Source organism: Arachis ipaensis, chromosome B2 (genome assembly GCF_059453495.1).
Source record: "Arachis ipaensis isolate K30076 ecotype BB chromosome B2, ASM5945349v1, whole genome shotgun sequence".
Lineage (NCBI taxonomy): Eukaryota > Viridiplantae > Streptophyta > Magnoliopsida > Fabales > Fabaceae > Arachis > Arachis ipaensis.
The window spans coordinates 43,219,898-43,246,688 of NC_142437.1; the positions used below are offsets into that span (position 1 = coordinate 43,219,898).

General features: G+C 37.9%; 1 pseudogene; it reads left to right on the top strand.

Moving 5' to 3' along the window:
* Positions 1-22,803: 22,803 nt before the first annotated feature.
* On the top strand, positions 22,804-24,441 carry LOC148573776 (uncharacterized; annotated as a pseudogene).
* Positions 24,442-26,791: the final 2,350 nt, after the last annotated feature.

The window sequence follows — 26,791 nt, forward strand, 5'->3', positions numbered from 1 at the left end:
AGAAATGCCAGTATTAGACACAACATGTCCTAGTACAATCCCTTGTTTAACCATAAAGTGACACTTTTCAAAATTCAATACAAGGTTTGTACTGACACATCTATCTAACACTCTAGATAAACTATCCAAGCAAAGATTGAAGGAATCACCATATACACTAAAGTCATCCATAAAAACCTCCATACAGTCCTCAATAAGATCAGAGAAAGGACTCATCATGCACCTTTGGAAAGTAGCTGGTGCATTGCACAAGCCAAAGGGCATTCTCTTATAAGCATAAGTCCCAAAAGGACATGTAAAAATGGTCTTTTCCTGATCTTCAGGAGCTATATGAATCTGGAAATAGCCTGTGTAACCATCTAAGAAAGAATAATGTGATTTACCTGACAGGCGATCCAGCATTTGATCAATGAATGGAAGAGGATAGTGATCCTTACGAGTGGCCTGGTTGAGGCGTCTGTAATCAATACAGACTCTCCAGGCGTTCTGAACTCTGGTTGCCATGAGCTCTCCATGCTCATTCTTCACTGTAGTGACTCCAGACTTCTTGGGCACCACTTGTACTGGGCTTACCCATTTACTGTCTGAGATGGGGTAGATGATATCTGCCTCCAGTAGTCTGGTCACTTCCTTCTTGACAACCTCTAAGATAGTGGGGTTCAGACTTCTCTGGGGTTGACGGACAGGCTTTGCTCCCTCTTCTAAGAATATTCTGTGCTCACAAACTCGAGGGTTGATGCCTACTATGTCTGCCAAACTCCAACCAATTTCCTTCTTGTGCCTCCTCAGCACACTAAGTAGCTGCTCTTCTTGTTGAGAAGTGAGTTCTCTTGCAATGATAACTGGAAACTTCTGCTTGTCCTCAAGGTAAGCATATTTGAGGTGTGGAGGGAGGGGTTTCAATTCTAACTTCTGCTCATGGTCAGGCTCTGGGTTGTCTGGAGCTGGTAACAATGGTAAAGCACTGTCATTGTCCTCAGAAAGTGTCCCCACACTCGGACCTTGTCCTATGTACTTCTCTTCAAATTTCTCCTGGTGAATTTCAGCCACGGTTTCATCTATGATGTCACACTGGAGGATAGAATGATCCTCCGGAGGATGCTTCATAGCTCCATTCAGATTGAAGATTACTACTCGGCCATCTATTTCAAAAGAGTATGTTCCTGAAAATGCATCCAATTTGAACTTTGAGGTTTTCAGGAATGGTCTTCCGAGCAGGATTGATGATGGCTTCTCTGAGTCATTTTGGGGCATCTCCAGGATATAAAAATCAATGGGGAAGGTGAGCCTCTTAATGCCCACTAATACATCTTCAGCGATTCCAACCACTGTAATAATGCTTTTATCTGCTAACACAAAACGAGCTGCCGACCTTTTTAAGGGAGGGAGCCTCAAAGTATCATATATAGACAAAGGCATTATACTAACACATACTCCTAAATCACACATGCAGTCAGAAGATATCACACCACCAATAATACAATTACCATACATGGACCTGGATCACTAACTTTTCAGGTATACCTCCCATTAAAGCAGATATAGAACTACCTAAAGGAATAATTTCTAATTCATTAATTTTGTCTTTATGTATACATAAATCTTTTAGAAACTTTGCGTACTTAGGTACCTGCTGAATAACATCAAAAAGGGAAACAGTTACCTCAACCTTTTTGAATATGTCTACCATTTTGGGATTAGGTTCCATCTGCTTCCTGGCCTTGCAATTTGTGGAAATGGAATAGGAATGGCGTCCTTCACAGCTTCAGCGTCCTTTGGTGCTTCTTCCTGTGGTTGAACTTCTTCTTCATCAACCATGTCCTGTATGTCCTCTTCCTCTTCAACATCTTCTACTTCCACTACCTCTTCAGCTGAGGTGTGTTTTGGTGGGTTTGGCTCCTCCTGATTCCTCTCCTGCAGTGTGGTTCCGGACCTTAGGGTGATGGCATTAATGCCACCCTTTGGATTAGGTAATGGTTGAGAGGGGATTCCACTGGAGCTCAAAGGCTGGTTATTGGAGTTATTCATTGATCCAATCTATGAGATAAGAGTTTGCAAGGTAGAGTTCAGGCCATTTAGAGTAGAATTAAGGTTATTTTCCATGGCCTGTTGTCTCCGATCAATAGATTGTAGTAACTCATCATTAGAAGATGAAGAGGGGTAAGTGATCTGAGAGGTCTGTTGTTGGTTGTGCTGTGATCCTTGAAATTGCCTCAGGTGAGGTACTCTGTAAGGCTGATTCTGGTTCTGTTGCCTGTTGTTGTTATTATTCCACTTCTGATTTCCCTGACTGTCTCTGCCTCCTCTGTTATTGTTGTCCCTCCAATTCTGGTTAGAATTATCTCTCCAATTCTGGTTAGAATTATCCTGCCATCCATGGCAGTAACTGCCACCTTGATTGTACCCTTGGTTGGGGCGGTCATAGAAGTTATGAGTGGCTGCCACGGTGTTATCTTCCTGCTGGAGCTACAGACATTCATCAGTATAATGGCTGTAATCAGCACAGATTCCGCAAACTCTCTGTGAGACTAACTGTTGGCTTTGCTGTGGTGGAGAAGGTTGAGCTTGCTAAACTTGTTATTGATTCAATTGCATCTGCTTCAGTAAGTTGGTCATTTCACAGATACTCTGAGTTAGAGCAGCAGTCTCTCTGCTAGAGGATACTTCTGCAACAGATTTTGAACGGCCTTGTTTCTGCTTGTGATTCCGAGTAGATTCCGCTAAGACGCTGATCAATTGCCATGCCTCATCAGTGGTCTTGTACTTCTTCATAGACCCATTGCTAGCACTTTCCAATGTAGTCTTATCTTGGGGCCTCATGCCCTATGTGACATAGCCGAGCAATACTATATTGTCAATCATATGGTGGGGGCATGCTTCCAGAAGGTTGTTGAAGCGCTCCCAGTATTCATAGAGAGTCTCGAATTCATCCTGAGCAATCATGGAAATGTCTTTCCTCAGTTTATCAGTAACTTCAGCTGGAAAGAATTTTTTCAAAAATTCTCTTCTAAGTGTATCCCAGTCGGATACAGTTGCTGCGGGTTGAGTGTAGTACCACTCTCTCGCCTTTCCCTCAAGAGAGAATGGGAAGGCTTTTAACAAAATGGAAGTTTCATCTGCACCATCACGCCTGATAGTAGAACAGGCTGCTTGGAAGTCTCTAAGGTGCTTGATAGGCTTTTGAGCAGGTAAGCCATGAAACTTGGGCATCAAATTGAGCAGTGCTGTTTTTATTTCAAAGTCTGTAGCCACCGCTGGATGATGCGCTTGAAACGGTTGCATTGAAAAATCAAGGGCTCCAGCCTCCTGGATAGTAATTCTCCTAGGTGCTGCCATGTCACCTGCACGTAAATCAACCGAATCAGCAGAAAGGGAGCCTGTTTCTTCCTCAAGTGACGTTTCAGATCCGCCCTCAGAGAGGACTAACTGACGCCGAGCTTGCCTTATTCGTGAAATAGTTCTTTCAATCTCAGGATCGAATACTGGCAAGCTTGGATCAGGAAGTGAACACGTCATTTAACGAAACAAACATGAAGCTCATAGTAGCAAAATAAAATAAAATGCAAATACATAAATTCCAATTAATAACTTTAGCACTCTATTGCAACTCTCCGGCAACGGCGCCAAAAATTGACGTAGCGGAAATTGGCGAGTTAAGAAATTATTATAAGAAATACGTTGCAAGTACAGTTCTTAACCAACCAGAAATCCGCTTATCAATTTAGAAGGGTTGTCACAAAATTTAAATTAAAATACTGGGAGTATGAATCCCAGGTCGTCTCCCAACGAATTACAGAGAGATGTGCTATTTTATTAATCAGATATTTTCAAAAATGGTTTGAGTTGAATAATAGGAAATTAAATTGGAGAATTTATGTAATTTTAAATAAAAACCTTGACTGGGAGTAGATTAGTTGGAAGTCCTATTCTTGTTGGAGTACTCTCAAGATTAATTGATAATTGAGGGTTGTTCTGTTTAGTTATCCCTTACTAGGTAAGGGAAAGTCAAGCAAGTGGGAAAGCTATTTCTGTTCACAAATTCCAATCTGCTCAATTGAAAAGGATTGGTGTCAGTGACTAGAGGGCAATCCAACAATAAACTCAATTACAATTTTTCTTTTAAGCATTCCAACTCAAGGTCTTCCTTTCAATCAACTCCCATCCAAGTTTTGGAACTACTCGCTCATTGTAAATGTAGAATTCATAACATAGGAAAGGAAAATATAGAAAGACATGATAAATAATAATCAAAGGGATCAATTAGAAATAAAAATAGTTCTTGTATTAATAAATTCTAAAAATAATCCAATAATAATTCTGAGTAAACAAAGGACATGGAAGAGTAAGAGACAGGTAAAGAAAACAAACGAGAATGACGAAGTCTTGCTGAGGTAATAACTCTTCTTAATATCCCAATGCGAAAAGCAATAAAAATAAAATCCTAAGAACTATGAATGTGTAGAGAGAAAACCTAGAGGAGGAGTAAAAACTAGATCTAAAATTGAGAATTATCTGTAATGAATCTCCCTTCTATGTCGCGTGGTCGCGTGAGCCATGCGTCCGCGTCAACTTCTCGCTGGTCATCTCCTCCTTTCTTGTGTTCCTTCCACTTTTGCAAGCTTCCTTTCCAATCTCCAAGTCATTCATGCCCTATAAAGCCTGAAACACTTAACACACAGATCACGACATCGAATGGAATAAAGGAGAATTAAAATACATAATTAAAAATCCCTAGGAAGCAAATTTTCAATCATGGAATAATTTTGGGAAAGAATTATAAATGCATGCTAATCATATGAATAAGTGGGTAAAGAATTGATAAAACCATACAATTAAACACAATATAAACCATAAAATGGTGGTTTATCAAGCTCATAGACATGGAATGAAGTTTAGAGAAGTGTTATGGAGGTTCTCAAAGAGTTAGTATCGTAGTTAAATTCTTGTGGTGTAATTATATCAAAGAGAAAGGCTTGAGCAAGTAAATCCTAAGGAGTGCTTTAACACCTAATACCTTAAACCAAATGGTTTGAGAGTGTTGATTGAAAGCTTATCTTAAAAGCCGCTTTGAGACAGAACATTTAGAGTTGAGGCCGAAATGCATAAAGAATTGAGAAAAGAAAACAATGATGCAAGAAAATGAATGCTTGATAGAGGAAAATTGTCGGTAAATAATTTCTCAATGAAATCTCGTTGCAAGTATAGTTCTAAACCAACAAACAATCCTCGATTAAAGTTTAATTTGTTTGTCACAAGTACAAACCCCAATAAAAATAGCCGAAGTATTTAAACCTCGGGTCATCTCTCAAGGAGTTGCAGGGAAGTGTTCATGTTATTGGTTATGGGATTGTATCTTTTGGGGTTTTGGAATAAGAGACAAGAAATGTAAATAACAAGAAAGTAAATGAAACTCAAATGATAAAAAAAGGGTCTTGGCAAGGGTTGATGGTTAAGGATCTCTGATAGGAAGAATTGTTGTCGGTCTAGAATTTCTTCTTATAGAAAAGAATTACTTCGTTGTAAGCATAGCTCCAAACCAACAAACAACTCTCGCATCAAATTAAATTTTGAGTTGTCACAATTAACAAACTCCAAATGAAAATTAACCGGAGTATTTGGACTCCGGGTCGTCTCACAAGGAATTGCAATGAAGTGGTTAATTATTGGCTATGAAGGGGTAAAGGGGGGTTTGGTTGATAATTGGGCAAGAAAATGAATGACAATAAAGTAAAATGAGCAATTAAAGAAAGCAATTAATAAAGAGAGACATTCATGGCAAGTGTTGAGATCATAGGCTTTCTATCCTATTCATGCAATGATTAATTCATCTTATTTTGTCAACTCCAACAAATAGGGAGAAAGTCAAATAAGATTAATCAATCATACCACAATAATAACAAGAATTGATCTTATTACGTCATCTCCAACATTGGAAGAAGGTATCATATTATCTTCCATGAGAGAAAGTCTAATAAGACTAGCTAATCTCAATCCAAAAGTCCTAATCAACTTACTAATTAAATTAGCAAAAGATTAGCGTCAATGGAAACAATATTAGCTAACAACTCTAGATCACCAACATAAGTTGGGTTTTCATGACTCAAGATTTCCCAATTACTCTTTCCAAGCCAAGAATGCTCAAAATCTACTCTAAAGCCCAACCAAGCATTTTGTCAAACACTTGGTGGGTACAAAGAGAAAGCATGGTAAATGTGCAAGAATAATAAAATCTACCAACTACCAATTGCAAGAAAAGTAAATCAACAACTCAAATCATCAATAAAAGAACATCAAACATTAAATTTCATTAAAGAAAAGATCCAAATCCAACAAAGGGCTCATGAACATAAAAAGAGACATAAAAGTAAAATTGACAAGAGAACTAAGAAGAATAGAGTAGTAGCAACAAGAAATTAAAAGGAGAAACTAAATTAAAACAAGAATTAAAATTTGGATTTAAGAAAATTAAACCTAAACTACCCTAAAATCTAGAGAGATGAGAGAGCCTCTCTCTCTAGAATTCTACCCTAAAACATGATGAAAACTAAACTATGACTACTTCCTCCTTTTCCCCTTCAATCCTTGGGTTTAATAGCATCAGAAATGGGTTGGATTGGGCCCAAAATGAGCTGCAAAATCGCTGGAGGCGATTTCATTAAAGTGGACCCACGGGCAGAATCGGCGCGTGCGCATACATGGCGCGTGCGCGCCCTTGAGCACAAAGCAACATATGGCAAAATTTATATAATTTCGAAGCCCTGGATGTTAGCTTTCCAACACAACTAGAACCACCTCATTTGGACCTCTGTAGCTCAAGTTATAGTCGATTGAGTGCCAGGAGGTCAGGCTTGGCAGCTTTACAGTTCCTTCATTTCTTCATGAGTTCTCCCACTTGCATGCTTTTCTCCTCATTCCTTCCATCCAATACTTGCCTTATGAACCTAAATCACTCAACAAACACATCAAGGCATCGAATGGAATTAAAGTGAATTAAAATCACCAATTTCAGGGCCTAAAAAGTATGTTTTCACATTTAAGCACAAATCAAGGGAGAATTGCAAAACCATGCTATTTCATTGAATAAATGTGAGAAAAGGTGATAAAATCCCCCAAAATAAGCACAAGATAAACCATAAAATTGGGGTTTATCAATCTCTATCCTTGTTACTAACCACAACATGATAATTGCAAGGATCAATCCCATTAAGTCATCCTCTAACAAGTGAAGGAAAGTGAAATGAGCTTTATCAATCCTAATCCATAAGTCCTAGCCACCTCACTAATTAACTTAGTAGAAGCCAGAGTCAATGGACACCAATCATCAAGCACTTGGACATTAGTAACTCAAGGTCACCCAAGTTACCATCCTAAGCCAAGAACACAAAAATCTACTCTAACATCATTCCAAGCATTTTGTCAAACACTTGGAAGGCATAAAAGGAAAGCATCATAAAATGATAACAAGAATAAAATCTAACAATTACCAATTGCAGGGAATTAACAACAACAATTCAATTAAACATAAAGAAACATAAAATGTAAATTGCATTAAAAGGAATCAAAGAAACAAGAGTGCATCAACAACAAACTAAACAAATACAAGGAGTAAAATACTAAACTAGGAAAGTAAAGGTAAAGGAACAAGAAATTATAAAGGAAAAGTAAATCAAGGCATGAATTAAACCTAGATCTAAAGAAATTCTAATTTACATCTAACCTAATTCTAGAGAGAAGAGAAAACTTCTCACTCTAGAATTCTAACCTAAAGCATGGTGAAAACTAAACTAATTACTCCCTCTTTGTCCAATCTTCAATTCTGCATGAAATAGTCTCAGAAATGAGTTGGATTTGGGCCTGGGCAGCTCAGAAATCACCCCAGCGAATTCACTTTAATGAGGTCACGTGCCTGCTATGACGCGTACGCATGGGCCACGTGTACGCGTCGTCTGGCATTTTTCTTGTCATGTGTACGCGTTATGTCACGCGTACACGTCGCCTTCGATGATGCACCTCTTCACGCGTACGCGTCTGTCACGCGTGCGCGTCACTCTAAGCACTCCAAATCCTTATTTTTCCATGAATTCTCCACTTTGCATGCTTTTCTCTTCACTTCTTCCATCCAATACTTGCCTTATGAATCTGAAATCACTCAACAAACATATCAAGGTATCGAATGGGATTAAAGTGAATTAAAATTAGCAATTTAAAGGCCTAAAAAGTATGTTTTCACTCTTAAGCACAAATTTAGGGAGAATTACAAAACCATGCTATTTAATTGAATAAATCTGAGAAAAGTTGATAAAATCCCCTAAATTAAGCACAAGATAAACCACAAAATTGGGGTTTATCGAACCACCCCACACTTAAACTAAGGATGTTCTCATGCTAAACTCAAGAAAGAAACAAAGGGTATCAACATTTATTCAATGCAAACTACCTAAATGCAACGTATCTAAATGCAACTATCTAGATGAATGAATCTACTTAGTCAAAATAAATCAATTTTAAAGAATACATATATGAACATAAGGGCTAAGACAATTTATGAGTCCATATTTTCAAGTATAATTTGAATGGATTTTATCATGTAAACCCACATTTATTCATCCAAATAGCATACTTTTATGTTCTCTCCCTTAATTGTGCCTAAATGTGAAAACATGCTATTTTGTGCTTATTTTAATCACTTTTATCCCACTTTTATGTCATTCAATTCCATGACATGTTTGTTGAGTGATTTTAGGACCTAGAGGCAAGTTTGGCAAGGCAAAAGTGGAAGGAAGCATGTACAAAGGGAGAAAGCATGAAGAAAACAAAAAGGAGAAGCACACATTGGAGTGTGCGTGCGCATAACCTAGTGTGCGTACGCACGAGAGCCACAAAACCATGTGTGTGTACGCACGATAACCTGTGTGTCCGCACACATCCCAGCGCGTGACTCATTTATTGCAAATCATTGGGGGCAATTTCTGGGCCTCCAGGGCCCAGTTTTAGGGCTTTCTGAAGCTGATTGAGTGCTATATGAAGGAAGACCTCACTCCATGTGAAGGGGGGGGGGAGAGAAATTAGGGTTAGATTAGCATTATGTAGGTTGTTCTCTAGAGAGAGAAGCTCCCCCCTCTCTCTAGAATTAGGGTTCTTTAATTTAATTTCTTGTAATTTCTACTTTTAATTCTTGTTTCTATTTACTTTTCCTTGTCATTTATTGTTATTGCTTCTTTGTTCTTCTTCATTTTTCTTATTATTTCCTTTATTTAGTCATTTTTATGTTTTATGACACTTTTGTTAATTTTAGTTTTAATTAATGCAATTTATGTTTCCATGTCATTTATTGCTTTCTTTAGTTGTCATTGTCATTTTCTTGCTTTGGTAGCTTTAGAATTTATTTCAATGCATTTTAATATTATTTATTTTCATGCACACCAAGTGTTTGATAAAATACTTGACTTAGTTTTTACTTAGTTTTTCTTCACTCTTGGCTTGAAATTGTTGACTTTGGTGTTCCTTGAGTCATTGATGTCCCTTATTGTTTGATATATTAGAGTAGTTAGTTGATTTGGTCTCCCTTGACTCTATGTGACCCCTTAGTATTGACATAGGACTTAGGGATTGAAATTAACTATGCCTATTTGACTTATCTTCGATGTAAGATTGACTAAGTAGGATTAACTCTTCATAATCATCATATGTTTGTGGTCAATGACTAGGATAGGTAGTCTTAGTCCTCAATTACTTGCCAAGAGGTTTCTTGCATTTGAAGTTTTATTGCTTTGACTTTTACTTGCTTTCATTTAATTTCTTGCATGTTTAGTTTTCTTTCTTGCTATTTCCTTTTCTTGCATTTTAATTGCCTTGACTTTTATTGCTTTGATGTTTAATTCCTTGCATGTTTAGTTTTCACACTCTTGGTTGAGAAATTGGGTGTTTGGGTAGAATTGAGTTGTGGATGTCCATTCCGCATTGTGTGAGAATAGTTAATTGGTTTGGTTTCCGTTGATGCTAGTCTTTCACTAAGTGATTAGTGAATTGACTAGGACTTATAGATTGAGATCAATTATGGCTTTTTGACTAATTCTCAAGGAAGATTGACTAATCTGAATTGATTCCATACAATTGCCATGTTTGTGGTCCATAACTAGGATAGGAATCCTAGATTACCCACTCCTTGCCAAGAGTTGCCATTTACATTCCTTGCATGCTCATTTACTTTCTTGCTATTTACATTTCTTGCTCTCTTGCTTTCATTCCCAATCCCCCATGCTCTCTCATAGCCAATAATTGTACGTTTCATTGTAACTCTTAAGGAGAACGACCCGAGGTTTAACTACTCTCGGTTATTTTGTATTGGATTTAATATTTGATCTTGAGAATTCATTGTTGGTTTGGACTATGCTACCAATGAATTGATTCTTGTTTTGATCGATTCCGAACCGACATAAAATTCTCTTATCAACAATCATAATCAAATCAAACCCACAATTGAACTGATTTATTAAAAAGATTTTACAAACTTACAAGAAAAGTGATAATCATAGGTGAAAACATGTAATTGAGCAATCGAACCCTCACCGGATGTATAAGGTTGATTCACTCAATTCTCCCCTAATCATGCTTTCCAAGATTTGTTTTTCATCTAACAATTAATAATTATTCAATGCATGCATACAAATATCATGAGGGCTTATCCATAGGTTGTAATGGGGCTAGGGTCAAGGTAGGATTGTATATGGTTAAGTGAGCTAGAAGTTTGAATCTTTAATTAACATAAGCTTCGCACCTAACCTATATAACAACCTATAAAATTCGAATGCTAACCTAACTACCCATTCTTCACTTTTCACACACTCATGCATTCTCTTTTTTATCACAAATCATATATATTGATTATTATTGAACTTCACTTTGGGGCATTTTGTCCCCTTTTTATTGGTTCCTTTTCTTTTCTTTTTCTACTTTTTTTTTCTTTTCATTTTTTTCTTTTCATTTTTATTTTCTTTTTCTCATTTTTTTTCTTTTCAAAATAGAATATATACAAGGGTATCAATGCACATGGTTTAAACATTTAATACATGAGTATGTACCCAATTCTCAATATTTTCAATAAAAATACAAAAACACTATTTTATCTCTACCCAATGTTTCCAATTTTTCCAAACTTGAATGATAAACACACTCACTAGCCTAAGCTAATCAAAGATCCAAATTAAGGGTATTTTTTGTTTTTCACTTTAAGGCTTGTAATGTACTAAAATTAAGAACAAATGGGTTTTTGCATAGGCTCAAAGTTGGCTAACAATGGAAGATAAAAGGCAAGGCTATTTGGGTAAGTGAGCTATTTGAAACAATGGCCTCAATCATAGAAGTGCATTCATACACAAAATATTGGACATAAAGAATCAAACAAATCAAAGATTACAATCATAGAAAGAGAATAATACACACAAGAATGAAAATAGTGGTTATATGATGTAACCGCATAATTAAGCTCAAAACTCACATGCTTATGTATTCTTAGCTCAAAAACATGATCCACAATATATAGTTCAAGCAAGTTCTAAAAAAAATTCTTACTCAAATCAATTGGGGTGCCCTATAGATAAATTTCCTGGAAAATTTTCATTATTTTGACTAAGCTTATTATATATATGCAAACTAAGAAAATGCAACTAAAAATCCTAAAAGACCTAAAAATAAATAAAATGTGGAAGTGTTAGAATTAGAAATTTGTCACCCAAAAGCGCCGATTGGTCGGACGACCTCCCCACACTTAAAAGTTTGCACCGTCCTCGGTGCATTCAAAGATGAGCAAGGGGGTACGGCGACTTTCCGAATTGCCACCTTCAGCTGGTGGGTCAACCGGTTGCTGCATGTTCTTCTCCTGCTTCCGTGTTTGCTCATGATGGTTCATCCTAACAATAAGAAATAGGATATAATAAGACAAGTAAATACACAAGCAAAGAAGCATAGATTGTTGGAATGAGGTAATAATCACTAGAATAAAGTGAGTGAATTAGTGTGACATTGAAGAAAATGGTGTGTGGATTCTAAGTTGTGCACGGTTTAGAACACACACACTAGCATAGAGGACTATGTTACAATTACACAAAAGAAGCATACACTTCATTCGTTCTAGTGTGCTTGAAATACTTCAAAGAAAACTTGTAGGTTAAGACAACGAAACAAGGAATGAAGAAGTATAAAAGCATTCAAGCAAAAATCAAGCAATTGTGAATTAGATAATGGGTGGACATAGATTGATGTGCAAGGAAGCTTAATGCACAAAATGGAAAATGAAACTTACACATCAATCAATGACGCACTTTGAATTTTGTTTGCAACACCTAAGTGACATAGAAGTGGAACACATGGGTGCTATGGAACTTAGGAAAAAGAAGGTAGAAATGAAAATCAATCACATAGCAAGCATGGTCCACAAAGCTTTACAAAGCTAAAAAATATGTCACTAGGTAAGCTTTCGATCCAATTCCACAATTCCACAATCTCAATGCATGAAATAGGTGATGTGAATAAGGGAAAATTATAAACAAACATTACCTAACAAAAAATGCATTGATAACACACAATTTCCTAATCATAATGAAATGCTTTAAATCACATGGTGGCCAAAACATGCAATTCAAAAGATTTAGAAAGCTTGAAGGCAATTTCACATGTACTTGGTGTTCAAAAATGTTAGGCATGAAGAGTTAAAAACCGATTAATAAATTGTAACCTCAATAAAAAAATTCAACAATGAAAATTAACAACAATGATGTTAAAACAACATCTTATCAATAATCAGCAGCAGTAGATAGCAAACAAGATTAACCCAACACCTATAATGAAAAACAGAAAATTAAACATAAATCAAACTAACTAACCAACTGACTAAAAGAAATGGTGATAGATGGTGATTGGTAGTATTGGATGATAGTTAAAGAAGGGAAAGGAAAGAAGAGAAGAGAGAAGAAGGAAAGAAGATAAGAAAAGAAGAGTGGTGAAACAGGGCAGGGTCACGCGTACGCTTTATCTCACGCGTACGCGTGAATGCCAGAAATAGGTCACGACGCGTACGCGTTGGCGACACGCATGCGTGGGTGCAAAGAGAGATAAGTAACGTGTACACGTGGGGTGACGTGTACGCGTGGGTGGATTTTTGTGCTAGAGGCACAACTCCAGCCCAAAACGCATGCAACTCTCTGGTTTTTGCACTGGACCTGAAAATTTTGATGTCACGCGTACGCGTGGGTGGCTGAAAAACTTGGGGTCACGCGTACGTGTGGCATGGTGCTCTGTTTTTTAAAATTTTTTCAAATTCTTGCACCAAACCAAGCATTCCAAACCTCCAAACGGCTACCAAAATACCATAAAACCTTATTTAACATACTAAACTCCCAAAGAAACTCAACAAAATAAACTAAACATGAAATTAAACTAATTTTACAAATATTTACAAAAAGAAAAAATGAAAAAGATGTTACCATGGTGGGGTGTCTCCCACCTAGCACTTTTAGTTTAAGTCTTTAAGTTTGACATTTGGTGAGCTCCTTGTCATGGTGGCTTGTGCTTGAATTCATCTTTGAACTTTCACCAATGCTTGGAATTCCAATAAGCTCCATTCTTCAAAATTAATATTACCAAGTTTTGATGGAGTTCCGCACAAGCTAAGAGCTCCCAAATTTGATCCTCATGTATTCCTGGATCCCAAATCTTGTTTCTACACCCATCTTCAAGTTGATCATCATTAATCCATCTGGGTGGCAAGCAAGATGAATTCTCAATGAAGTACCAAACTCTCCTTCTAGATCCATCCAATTGAGCATTAGTCTAACCTTTGTATCTCATCTTTGATGTGTCAACCAAAATGAGCCTTGATTTGCAACGCCAACCACTAAACATCCTTCTCTTACGTTTCATCCCACAAAGCGCCGTAAGTTGACCATTTGTTTCAAGCAAACCATACTCAAGTGGGAAAATAAAGATAATAGAGATAAATTTTACCCACTCAAATGAAGGAGTAGATGGCAACCTAGGTAGAGAAGCTTCCAAGGATCTTGACAAGGCGTATTCAACTCCCGTCCTTCTTTTTCTAAGGACTTCCACCTCTTCACAAGATTTCTCAATTCCAATTCTTTGCTCATCAATTTCATCTAACTCTTTTCCCTCACTCAAAACATAAGGGGGAGGATGAGAGAATTCTACCTCCACAACACTTTCAAATTTACCGGGAGAAGGTTCTTCAAGTTCAAAGGATTCTTCACCAAGAGGGTTTGATGCTTGATCTTCATTACCAAGGGAACTCAATTCTTGCTCCATTCCTTCCAAGTCTTCATTCACAACTTGTCTTGGAGGTTGTGCACTTTTCTCCTCAACATCAAATTCAATCTTCTTGGAGGAGTTTTCTTTAACTCTAGATTCCCATGGAGGTTCTGCATCTCCTAAATCTTCAACAACTTCTTCCTCTTCTTCAACAATCATGGCTTCTTCCAATTGTTCTAACACAAAGCAACATTCCTCATTTTTCATTGGAATTTTTAATATCTCCTTCATGCTATGCTCTTCATTTGATTCTCCACATGTGGCCATGGGAGTACTTTGAGTGTTCAAACATTGGAAGGCTAATCGATTTACTACCTCGGCCAAGGCGGCCGTGAATTCTAGTACCTCCCTTTTCATCTCTTCTTGCCCTTGAAGAATAAGACCCAGGGTGTCATCCATTGGAGATTGGGATGGATAGGAGGGTTCATTATTTGGAAGAAAGGGTTCATGATATGAAGGTGGTTCTTCTTGGTGGAAATATGGAGGTGGTGTATATTGAGGTGGTTCTTAGGAGTAATTGGGTTGGAATTGTGGTGGTTCTATAGGTTTTCTTACATAATGGTCACAAGGATGAGGTAAGGGTGATTAGTTGTATGAGGGGTATAGATCATAGAATGGTGTTTGGTGGTATGAGACTTGTGAGAAGAGTTGAGAACCATGTTGTGGAGGGGTTCATAGGCATATGGTGGTGGTTGTTGATTGTCAAAAGGAGGTCCACCATAGCTATTAGATTGGTATGCATCATGGAATGACTCTTGTTCATAGTACATTAGTGGAGGTTGTTGCCAAGAGGATTGATCATATGCATCTTGGGGCTGAGTGCCTAACCTTGATACCAAAAAATTTTTGGTAGAAAAGCTGAGCTACATTCGTACCGAACTAGGTAGTACTTTCTTTGCATTTTGTAGATTTCTCTTTATTAGTATTTACTAAGCTTATATAATCTGGCTTTGATGTTTGGTTTTGTAGCAAGGATAACTAGCGCGTCGAACGCTCTAAAGACTTTCCATTAAGCGAAAAAGAATGCTACTATCCAACTTATTCAATTAAAAGAGGCCGGTAAATCAAGTGACCTCTCCTCCCCTTCCAAGTCGGATTTGGATCCTTCATCCTCGATTAAGACTCTTCCTTACTCTACTACTCTACCTTTCACTCGTTCTGGTGGATCCGATCTTCAGACCATTCCCCATGTTAGCCGAAGTCGAAAAAACAAAAGACTTTTGAGTTGGGCAGTATGTACGAGAAAGGTTTGGATGTTGTGGCTTTTTGTGAGAAACATGTCCTTTCCCAGAGTTTTATCAATATGGACGATGTTTCTATAAAAAATTATCTTCAAGTTTTAGCCCGAGGTGGGATTAAGACGGTCAAGGTTTATTCTGCTTTGCTGAAGCAACTTGTAGAGACTCCCCTTGGTGTCACTCAGCGAACTCTAACAGACTTGTAGGCTAAGGTGGCATCTTTGCGGGAGTCTAAACTGGATTTGGAGAAGGAGAAGGAAGCTTTCATTTTTGACATTTCAAAACTTCGAGAGAGGGTAAAGCAGGCTGAAGCTTCATGTGTCATGGCGAGGGGTTTAAAGAACAAGGCTGAAGAGAGTTATACTCGAGTTTTCGGGAAGAAATTGGATTTGGTGGATGAGGTCGCTGGGTTGAAGGAAGAGTATGCCGATCTGGAGGAGTCAATTGCCCAAGGTATGGATGAGATGATCGAGAACTTGAAAGCTCAGTTCTAGGTTATTGCTCTCTATATAGATCTCTCCCTGATTAATCCCGACATAGTTGTGGTTGACGGGAAAATCGTTCCTCCTCCTGATGACAACGCTTGTTCTGAAAATCTTAAGACATCAGGTGCCCAGGTTGAGGAAGCTTCCCAAAGCTTCCCAACTAGGATGGACAAGGAACCCTCATTCTCCTCATCTAATATTGACGAAACTCTTCCTACCTCCTCGGCTCAACCTCAAGAAACTTCCAACATGACTTCTGGCGAACAGATCCTCCTTCTTAATTTCATTTCTTGATATTTAACGGCCCGATCTGTGGATCTTGAGAACAATTTTATTTTGTAATAGCTTAGTTTGGATGCTTTTTTGAACATTTCTTTGATGGATACTGCCCTTTTAAGGGCTTTTTTGAGATGTTGTAACTTTTGCTACACTTATTAATATAAGTGTTTTTACAGTTTTGCTTACATTTTTGACAAATACTTTGCAAACAACTTTCATCTTCAAATTTTTGCGAATAGTTTCCTACGTTATTGATCTCTTTTTTAACTAATGTCAGTTTTCATAAGGTCAAATAGCTCTTAGAAGTTTATGATAATTCTTTTTCCATTTTTGAAGTCTTTGTACCCACCTTTCAAGGTCGGTCATAATAAGTTACTTTTGCGATTTGTATTGGGGCTATTTCTTTCACCAACTTGTTTCCTATGAGTGGTTTCTCAAAATTTGGTCACGATTTATGTATATAACTTCTTAGACTAATTTGGACCTCGTCTCTTTATCTTGCGAACCATCTTAGGTCGGACAATAATTTTTGCACTTTTCAAGCTTAAATTAGTGCGTGTTAGTAGAATAGTCAATAGAATAAATAATGAAATATCATTACTGAAAGAATGATTTACAAATGCTATTTGGCTACTAAGAACTTTGTTATTTGTAACTCTTAGTCCTTGTTATGATGCCTCGTTAAAACCTCCTTCAGAAAAAATCCTTGTCGGAAAAAAATTGTGAAGTTAGAAAAAAGAGTACATCAGGGAACAAAGTTCTCTTCCTAGTTGTAGTATCTCTTTATGTTGCATGCATGCCACGACCTTGGGACTTCATCTCCTTTGAGGTCAGACACTTTGAAGTAACCTTTCCCCACTTCCATGATCTTGTAAGGTCCTTTCCAATTTGCAGCCAACTTTTCTTTGCCTAACTTCTGCACGTCGATGTCATTTTGAATGAGTATGAGGTCGTTTGTGACAAAGTTTCTTCCGATGATTTTCTTTTTGTACTTTATGGTCATTCTTTGCTTCAATGCTTCCTCCCTTACCTGAGCTTGTTCTCAGACTTTTGGAAGAAAATCGAATTCTTCCTTAAGAGCTTGGACATTTCCCACTTCATTGTAGAGTCTAACCCTTAGACTTTCTTTGTTGACCTCTATTGGAATCATGGCTTCTATGCCATAAGTAAGTCAAAATAGAGATTCCCCAGTTGTTGAGTGGGGAGTTGTTCGATATGTCCACAAGATTTGGGGGAGCTCTTCAGCCCATGCACCCTTTACATCTTGTAATCGATGCTTGAGCCCAACCAATATGACTTTATTCGTGGCTTCTGCTTGTCCATTGGTTTGAGGGTGTTCTACCGACATAAACTGATGCCTAATCTTGAGGCTCGCCACCAAACTTTTAAATATTGAGTCGGTAAATTGAGTTCTATTGTCCATGGTGATGGAGTATGTGACTCCAAACCGGATAACAATGTTCTTGTAGAGGAATTTTTGACTTCTTTAGGCCATGATAGTTGCTAAAGGTTCTGCTTCGATCTATTTAGGGAAGTAATCATTCCGACTATGAGGTATTTCACCTATCCAGGTTCCTAAGAAAATGGTCCGAGGAGGTCCAAGCCCCATTTTGCGAATGGCCAAGGTGAGGTGATGCTAATAAGCTCTTCTGGTGGTGATACATAGAAATTAGCATGTTTTTGGCAAGGCTGGAATTTTTTAACAAAGTTAGTTGCTTCTTTTTGCAAGGTCGGCTAATAGAAGCCTACTCACAAGAGTTTTTTAGCTAGTGATCTAGCTTCCAAGTTAATTTCACAAATGCCTCTATGGACTTCTTGATAAACCCCAACTTTGTGGTTTATCTTGTGTTGAATTTTGAAGAATAATTTATGCCGATAAAGAATTTCTCAAAAAACTTCTCATTGCAAGTATAGTTCTAAACTGACAATTAATCCTCAGTCAACGTTTAATTTGTTTGTCACTTGTACAAACAGTTCAATAAAAATAAACCGAAGTATTAAAACCTCGGGTCGTCTCTCAAGGAATTACAGGGAAGTGTACTTTCTATTGGTTGTAGGAAAGTATTTTTGGGTTTTTTGAATGATGAACAAGGAATATAAATAGCAAGAAAATAAAATAACAACTAAGAAAAGTCCTAGCAAGGGTTAAGAATTGGAATTCCTATCCTCATTATCATCATCAATTGTGATGGTAATTGCCTTTTTCTCTCACTTAGTTAACCTCTAACAATGGAAGGAAAGTCGAGTAAGCAAAATCAACTTAAGTTCACAAGTCCTAATCAAAGACTAGATTTAGTGAAGCTCAAGCCAACTAGCAACTTTCAATCACCAATCAACAAGATACTTTGACTATTCAAAAGTCTCAAAATTACTCAATCCAAGCCAAGAACACAAAAATCTAGTTTAAAATTCAACCAAGCATTTTATCAAACACTTGGAAGGCACTGATGAGCGGATAATTTATACGCTTTTTGGCATTGTTTTTAGGTAGGTTTTAGTATGTTTTAGTCAGTTTTTATTATATTTTTATTAGTTTTTAAATAAAAATCACATTTCTGGACTTTACTATGAGTTTGTGTGTTTTTCTGTGATTTCAGGTATTTTCTAGCTGAAATTGAGGGACCTGAGCAAAACTCTGATTCAGAGGCTGAAAAAGGACTACAGATGCTGTTGGATTCTGACCTCCCTGCACTCTAAGTAGATTTTCTGGAGCTACAGAAGCCCAATTGGCGCACTCTTAATTGCGTTGGAAAGTAGACATCCTGGACTTTCTGAGATTTGATGGCTCAAATCGGCGTTCCAAGTCAGCATAAAAATTCTGGCATCAAAACGCCAGAACTGGCATAAAAGCTGGAGTTAAACGCCCAAACTGGCACAAAAGCTAGCGTTTAACTCCAAGAAAAGTCTCTACATGTGAAAGCTTCAATGCTCAGCCCAAGCACACACCAAGTGGGCCCGAAAGAAGATTTCTGCATTAATTACTTATTTCTGTAACCCTAGGCTACTAGTTCTCTATAAATAGGACCTTTTGCTATTGTATTTTTATTTTTAATCATCTTTCAATCAATCTTTGAATCATGTTTTGATGATTGAACCCTCTTAGGGAGGCTGGCCATTCGGCCATGCCGGGATCTTCATCACTTATGTATTTTCAACGGTGGAGTTTCTACACACCGTAGATTAAGGTGTGGAGCTCTGCTGTTCTTCATGAATTAATGCAAAGTACTACTATTTTCTATTCAATTCACGCCTACTTCTTCTCTACGATATACACTCGTTCTTCAACTTGATGAATGTGATGATCCGTGACACTCATCATCATTCTCACCTATGAACGCGTGCCCGACAACCACCTCCATTCTACATGCAAACAAGCTTGAATGTGTATCTCTTGGGTTTCTAATCTAAGATTAAAACCTTCGTAGTATAGGCTAGAATTATTGGCGGCCATTCCTGAGATCCGAAAAGTCTAAACCTTGTCTGTGTTATTCCAAGTAGGATCTGGGAAGGGATGACTGTGACGAGCTTCAAACTCGCGAGTGTTGGGCGTAGTGACAGACGCAAAAAGATCAATAGATCCTATTCCAACATGATCGAGAACCGACAGATGATTAGCCTGTGATGACAGCGCATTTGGACCATTTTCACTGAGAGGACGGGAGGTAGCCATTGACAACGGTGAAACCCAACATAAAGCTTGCCATGGAAAGGAGTATGAATGATTGGATGAAGACAATAGGAAAGCAGAAGTTCAGGAGGAACAAAGCATCTTCATACGCTTATCTGAAATTCTCACCAATGAATTACATAAGTATCTCTATCTTATTTTATATTTTATTCATCTTTTAATTATCAATTCTCCATAACCATTTGAATCCGCCTGACTAAGATTTACAAGATGACCATAGCTTGCTTCAAGTCGACAATCTCCATGGGATCGACCCTTACTCACATAAGGTTTATTACTTGGACGACCCAATACACTTGCTGGTTAGTTGTGCGGAGTTGTAACAAAGAGTTGAGATTACAATTGTGCGTACCAAGTTGTTGGCGCCATTGATGATCACAATTTCATGCACCGAGTTTTTGGCGTCGTTGCTGGGGATTGTTCAAGTTTGTACAACTGAAAGTTCATCTTATTGCTCAGATTAGGTAATTTTATTTTATGTTTAAGCTTTTACTTTTTATTTTTGAAAAATTTCAAAAAAAAAATTTCTCTATTTTATTCTTCAGAGTTTTTAAGAATGAATTCTAGAGTTTCATGATGACCTGTTGAAGTCTGGCTGGCTGTGAAGCCATGTCTAACCGTTTGAACCGAGGTTTCAACTTATCATCGCAAGAGCTTGTTGATTTCTATCAATTTTGCTGTTGAATGTAATAAACTGCTAAAGCTTGGCTGGCCTTTGGCCATGTCTAGTGTTTTGGACCGAAGCTTTCACTGAAAGCTTGGCTGGCTAGTAAGCCATGTCTAATTCCTGGACCGGAGTTTTAGACTAACATTGCATGATTCCTGGAATTCTCATTAAGAATTTTGAATTCCTTATTTTCTCTTTCTCCAATTAATTTTTGAAAAATTACAAAAAAAAATTCTAATAAAATCATAAAAATAAAAAATAATTTGTGGTTCTTGTTTAAGTCTAATGTCAATTTTTAAGTTTGGTATCCTGTATGTTTTATTTAATTCCCTACATTTTTTGAATGTATGAATTATGTTCTTCATTAATCTTCAAGTTGTTCTTGATGATTTCCTTGCTCTGATCTTTAAATTCTCTTGTTTTGTGTGTTTTGTTGTTTCTCATATGCATTCTCAATTTATTAATGTCTCTAATATGAAAATTTCTAAGTTTGGTGTCTTGCATGCATTGTTTGTTTGATCTTAGTTTTCATGATTAGTTGCATTTTGATTATTTCTCATCATTAAAAATTCAAAAAAAAATTTCAAAATTATGTCTTTTCAAGTTAATAATACAGAGAATTAAAGATTCAGAACATATAGCAGAGGAATAACAGAGAAAAAGCTGGGCGTTCAAAACGCCTAGTAAGGAAGGAAAACTGGCGTTTAAACGCCAGCCAAGGTACCTGGCTGGGTGTTAAACACCCAAAAAGGTAGTATTTTGGGCATTTAACGCCAGGATGGCACAAGAGGGAAGATTTTGTTTTTAATTCAAATCTTTTTCAAATTTTCATAATTTTGTCAAAATCAAATCTTTTTCAGATCATATCTTTTCAATCATATCTTTTCAAAATCAAATCCTTTCCATTTTTTTTAGTATTTTCGAAAATCCTTACTATAATTAATGATTTAATTCAAAATTTTCAAGTTGTTACTTGCCTATTAAGAAAGGATCAAATTTTAAATTCTAGAATCATGTCTTTTAATTTCTTGTTAGTCAAGTAATTAACTTTAATTTTAAAAATTTCTTTTAAATTAATTTTCAATCATATCTTCTCAATCATATCTTCTCAATCACATATTTTTCAAAATAATTTTCAATCATATCTATTTTTTATTTCTGATTTCAAAATCTTTTTCAAAATCACTTAACTACTTTCTCAATTTTAATTTTCAAAAATCATCAATCAATTTTTTTCAAAATTTCTTTTAATTATTTCAAAATATTTCAAAATTTAATTTCGAAAATCCTTTTTCCCCTCTCACCTTCTTCTATTTAAGGGACTAGCACTCTTCCTCAATGTGCAATTCGGACTCCCTCTCTCTATAAGTTCGAATTCTTTCCTTTCTACCTCTTCCTTCTATTCTCCTTTTCCTCTGACATCTCACGGAATCTCTATACTATGACATAGAGGAGTCCATACTTTCTTCTCCTCTATTTCATATGAGCAGGAGCAAGGACAAAGGCATTCTTGTTGAAGCTGATCCTGAACCTGAAAGGACCTTGAAGAGAAAGCTAAGAGAAGCTAAAGCATAACTCTCTGGAGAGGACCTAACAGAAATTTTCAAACAAGAAGAAGCCATGGCATCCGAAAATAACAACAATGCCAACAATGCAAGGAAGGTGGTTGGTGACTTTACTGCACCTACTCCCGACTTCTATGGGAGAAGCATCTCTATCCCTGCCATTGGAGCAAACAACTTTGAGCTGAAGCCTCAATTAGTTTCTCTAATGCAACAGAATTGCAAGTTTCATGGACTTCCATTGGAAGATCCTCATCAGCTCTTAGCTAAATTCTTGCAAATCTGTGACACTGTCAAGACCAATGGGGTTGACCCTGAGGTCTACAGACTTATGCTCTTCCCTTTTGCTGTAAGAGACAGAGCTAGAATATGGTTGGATTCACAACCTAAGGAAATCCTAAACTCTTGGGAAAAGCTGGTCAGTGCTTTTCTGGCCAAATTCTTTCCACCTCAAAAATTGAGTATGCTAAGAGTGGAGGTCCAGACCTTCATATAGAAGGAAGGTGAATCCCTCTATGAAGCTTGGGAAAGATACAAGCAATTGATCAGAAGGTGTCCTTCTGACATGCTTTCTGAATGGAGCATCATAGGTATCTTCTATGATGGTCTGTCTGAACTGTCCAAGATGTCATTGGACAGCTCTGCTGGAGGATCTCTTCATCTGAAGAAGACGCCTGCAGAAGCTCAGGAACTCATTGAGATGGTTGCAAATAACCAATTCATGTACACTTCTGAAAGGAACCCCGTGAATAATGGGACAAATCAGAAGAAAGGAGTTTGTGAGATTGATACTCTGAAGGCCATATTGGCTCAGAACAAAATATTGACTCAGCAAGTCAATATGATTTCTTAGAGTCTGTCTGGCATGCAAGCTACAACAGGAAGTACCAAAGAAGCTTCATCTGAAGGAGAAGCTTATAATCCTGAGAATCCAACAATGGAAGAGGTGAATTACATGGGAGAACCCTATGGAAACACCTATAATCCTTCATGGAGAAATCACCCAAATCTCTCATGGAAGGACCAACAGAGGCCTCAACAAGGCTTCAATAACAGTAATGGTGGAAGAAATAGGTTTAGCAATAGCAAGCCTTTTCCATCATCTTCTCAATAACAGACAGAGAATTCTAAGCAGAGCCACTCTGACTTAGCAACTGTAGTCTCTGATCTATCTAATACCACTCAAAGTTTCATGACTGAAACAAGGTCCTCTATTAGAAATTTGGAGGCACAAGTGGGTCAGCTGAGTAAGAAAATTACTGAACTCCCTCCTAGTACCCTCCCAAGCAATACAGAAGAGAACCCAAAGAGAGAATGCAAGGCCATAAACACGTCCCACATGGCCGAATGCATAGAGGAGGGAAAGGCAGTGATTTCTACTAAGGAAGACCTTAATGGACGTCTACTGTCCTCCAAGGAGTTTCCTAATGAGGAATCATGGAAATCTGAGGCTCATATAGAGACCATAGAGATTCCATTGAATTTACTTCTGCCATTCATGAGCTTTGATGAGTATTCTTCCTCTGAAGAGGATGAAGATGTTACTGAAGAGCAAGTTGCCAAGTACCTTGGAGCAATCATGAAGCTAAATGCCAAGTTATTTGGTAATGAGACTTAGGAGGATGAACCCCCCTTGCTCACCAAAGAAATGGATGATTTGACTAGGCAGAGATTACCTCAGAAGAGACAGAATCCTAGAAAGTTATCAATACCTTGTACCATAGGCACCATGACCTTTGAGAAGGCTCTATGTGACCTGGGGTCAAGTATAAACCTCATGCCTCTCTCTGTAATAGAGAAGCTAGGGATCCTTGAGGTACAAGCTGCAAGAATCTCACTGGAGATGGCAGACAATTCAAAGAAACAGGCTTATGGACTTGTAGAAGATGTCTTGGTAAAAGTTGAAGGCTACTACATCCCTGCTGATTTCATAATCCTAGACACTGGGAAGTGTATTGATGAATCCATCATCCTTGGCAGACCCTTCCTAGCCACAGCAAAAGCTGTGATTGATGTTGACAGAGGAAAATTGGTCCTTCAAGTGAATGAGGACTTCCTTGTGTTTAAAGCTCAAGGATCTCCCTCTGTAACCATGGAGAGGAAGCATGAAAAGCTTCTCTCAATGCAGAGTCAAATAGAGCCCCCATATTCAAACTCTAAGTTTGGTGTTGGGAGGCCATCATCATGCTCTGAGTATCTGTGAGGCTCCATGAGAGCCCACTGTCAAGCTATTGACATTAAAGAAGCGCTTGTTGGGAGGCAACCCAATTTTATTTAATCATATCTATTTATGTTCCATTGTTATTTTATGTTTTCTGTAGGTTGATGATCATGTGAAGCCACAAAAATAAATGAAAAAGCAAAAACAGAATGAAAAACAGTATTAAAAATAGCACACCATGGAGGAAAAGCTTACTGGCGTTTAAACGCCAGTAAGGGTAGCAGAATGGGCGTTAAACTCCCAGTTTGGCACCATTCTGGGCGTTTAACGCCAGAAATGGACACCAGACTGGCGTTTAACGCCAGAAATAGGCATAGAGCTGGCATTTAAATGCCAGAAAGGGGAGAAAAGCTGGCGTTAAACGCCAGAAATGGGCTGGAACCTGGCGTTTAACGCCAGGATTGGCAATCAAGGGGGCGTTTACATGCCAACATGGTGCAGGGATAAGAAATCCTTGACACCTCAGGATCTGTGGACCCCACATGATCTCCACCTACCTCTTCTCTCTCTCTCTCTCTTCTTCACACCTTCCCATAACACCCTTCCCCAAATACCCTTCACCAATCACCTCAATACCTCTTCCCCAAAAACCCCTCACCTATCAAATCCTACCCTTTCTCCATAATCTCTTCACCAATCCACATCCATCCACCATAGATCCCCACCTACCTCACCATTCAAATTCAAACCACTTTCCCTTCCAAACCCACCCATACATGGCCAAACCCTACCCCTCTCTCCACTCCTATATAAACCCATCTTCACTCATTAATTTTCACACATCATACACACTACTTCTCCCCCTTGGCCGAACCACAAAACCCCCTCCATCACCTCTATTTTCTTCTTCTACTCTTTTTTTTCTTCTTTTGCTCGAGGACGAGCAAACCTTCTAAGTTTGGTGTGGTAAAAGCTAAAGCTTTTTGTTTTTCCATAACCATTTATGGCACCTAAGGCCGGAGAAACCTCTAGAAAGAGGAAAGGCAAGGCAAAAGCTTTCGCCTCCGAGTCATGGGAGATGGAGAGATTCATCTCAAAGATCCATCAAGACCACTTCTATGAAGTTGTGGCCAAGAAGAAGGTGATCCCCGAGGTCCCCTTTAAGCTCAAAAAGGGTGAATATCTGGAGATCCGACATGAGATTCGAAGAAGAGTTTGGGAAATTCTCACCAACCCCATTCAACAAGTCGGAATCTTAATGGTTCAAGAGTTTTATGCCAATGCATGGATCACCAAGAACCATGATCAAAGTGTGAACCCGGACCCAAAGAATTGGCTTACAATGGTCCGGGGAAAATGCTTAGATTTTAGTCCGGAAAATGTAAGGTTGGCATTCAACTTGCCCATGATGCAAGGAGATGCACGCCCCTACACTAGAAGGGTCAACTTTGATCAAAGGTTGGACCAAGTCCTCATAGACATTTGTGAAGAGGGCACTCAATGGAAGATAGATTCAAGAGGGAAGCCGGTTCAACTAAGAAGGCATGACCTCAAGCCCATGGCTAGGGGATGGTTGGAGTTCATCTAATGCTTAATCATTCCTACTAGCAACCGGTCTGAAGTTACTATAGACCGGGCTATCATGATCCATAGCATCATGATTTGAGAGGAAGTAGAAGTTCATGAGGTTATATCCCTAGAACTCTACAAGGTGGCGGACAAGTCCTCTACTTTGGCAAGGTTAGCCTTCCCTCATCTCATTTGTCACCTCTGCAATTCAGCTGGAATCGACATAGAGGAAGACATCCTCATTGATGAGGACAAGCCCATCACTAAGAAAAGGATGAGCAAACAAGAGAGCCCACTCATGGACAAGAGCATGAGAAAATTCCTCATCAAGAAATCCCTGAGATGCCTCAAGGGATGCATTTTCCTCCATAAAACTATTAGGAGCAAATCAACACATCCCTAGGAGAATTAAGTTCCAACATGGGACAACTAAGGGTGGAGCACCAAGAGCATTCTATCCTCCTCCATGAAATTAGAGAAGACCAAAGAGTCATGAGGGAGGAGCAACAAATGCAAGGAAGATACATTGAGGAGCTCAAGGACTCTATAAGATCTTCAAGAGGAAGAACAAGCCGCCATCACTAAGGTGGACCCGTTCTTTAATTTCCTTGTTCTTATTTTTCTGTTTTTCGAAAATTATGCTTTATGTTTTATTTATGTTTGTGTCTTATTACATGATCACTAGTGTCTAAGTGTCTATGCCTTAAAGCTATGAATGTCCTATGAATCCATCACCTTTCTTAAATAAAAAGTGTTTTTAATTGAAAAAAGAAAAAGAAGTATATGAATTTCGAATTTTAAAACAGATTAATTATTTTGATGT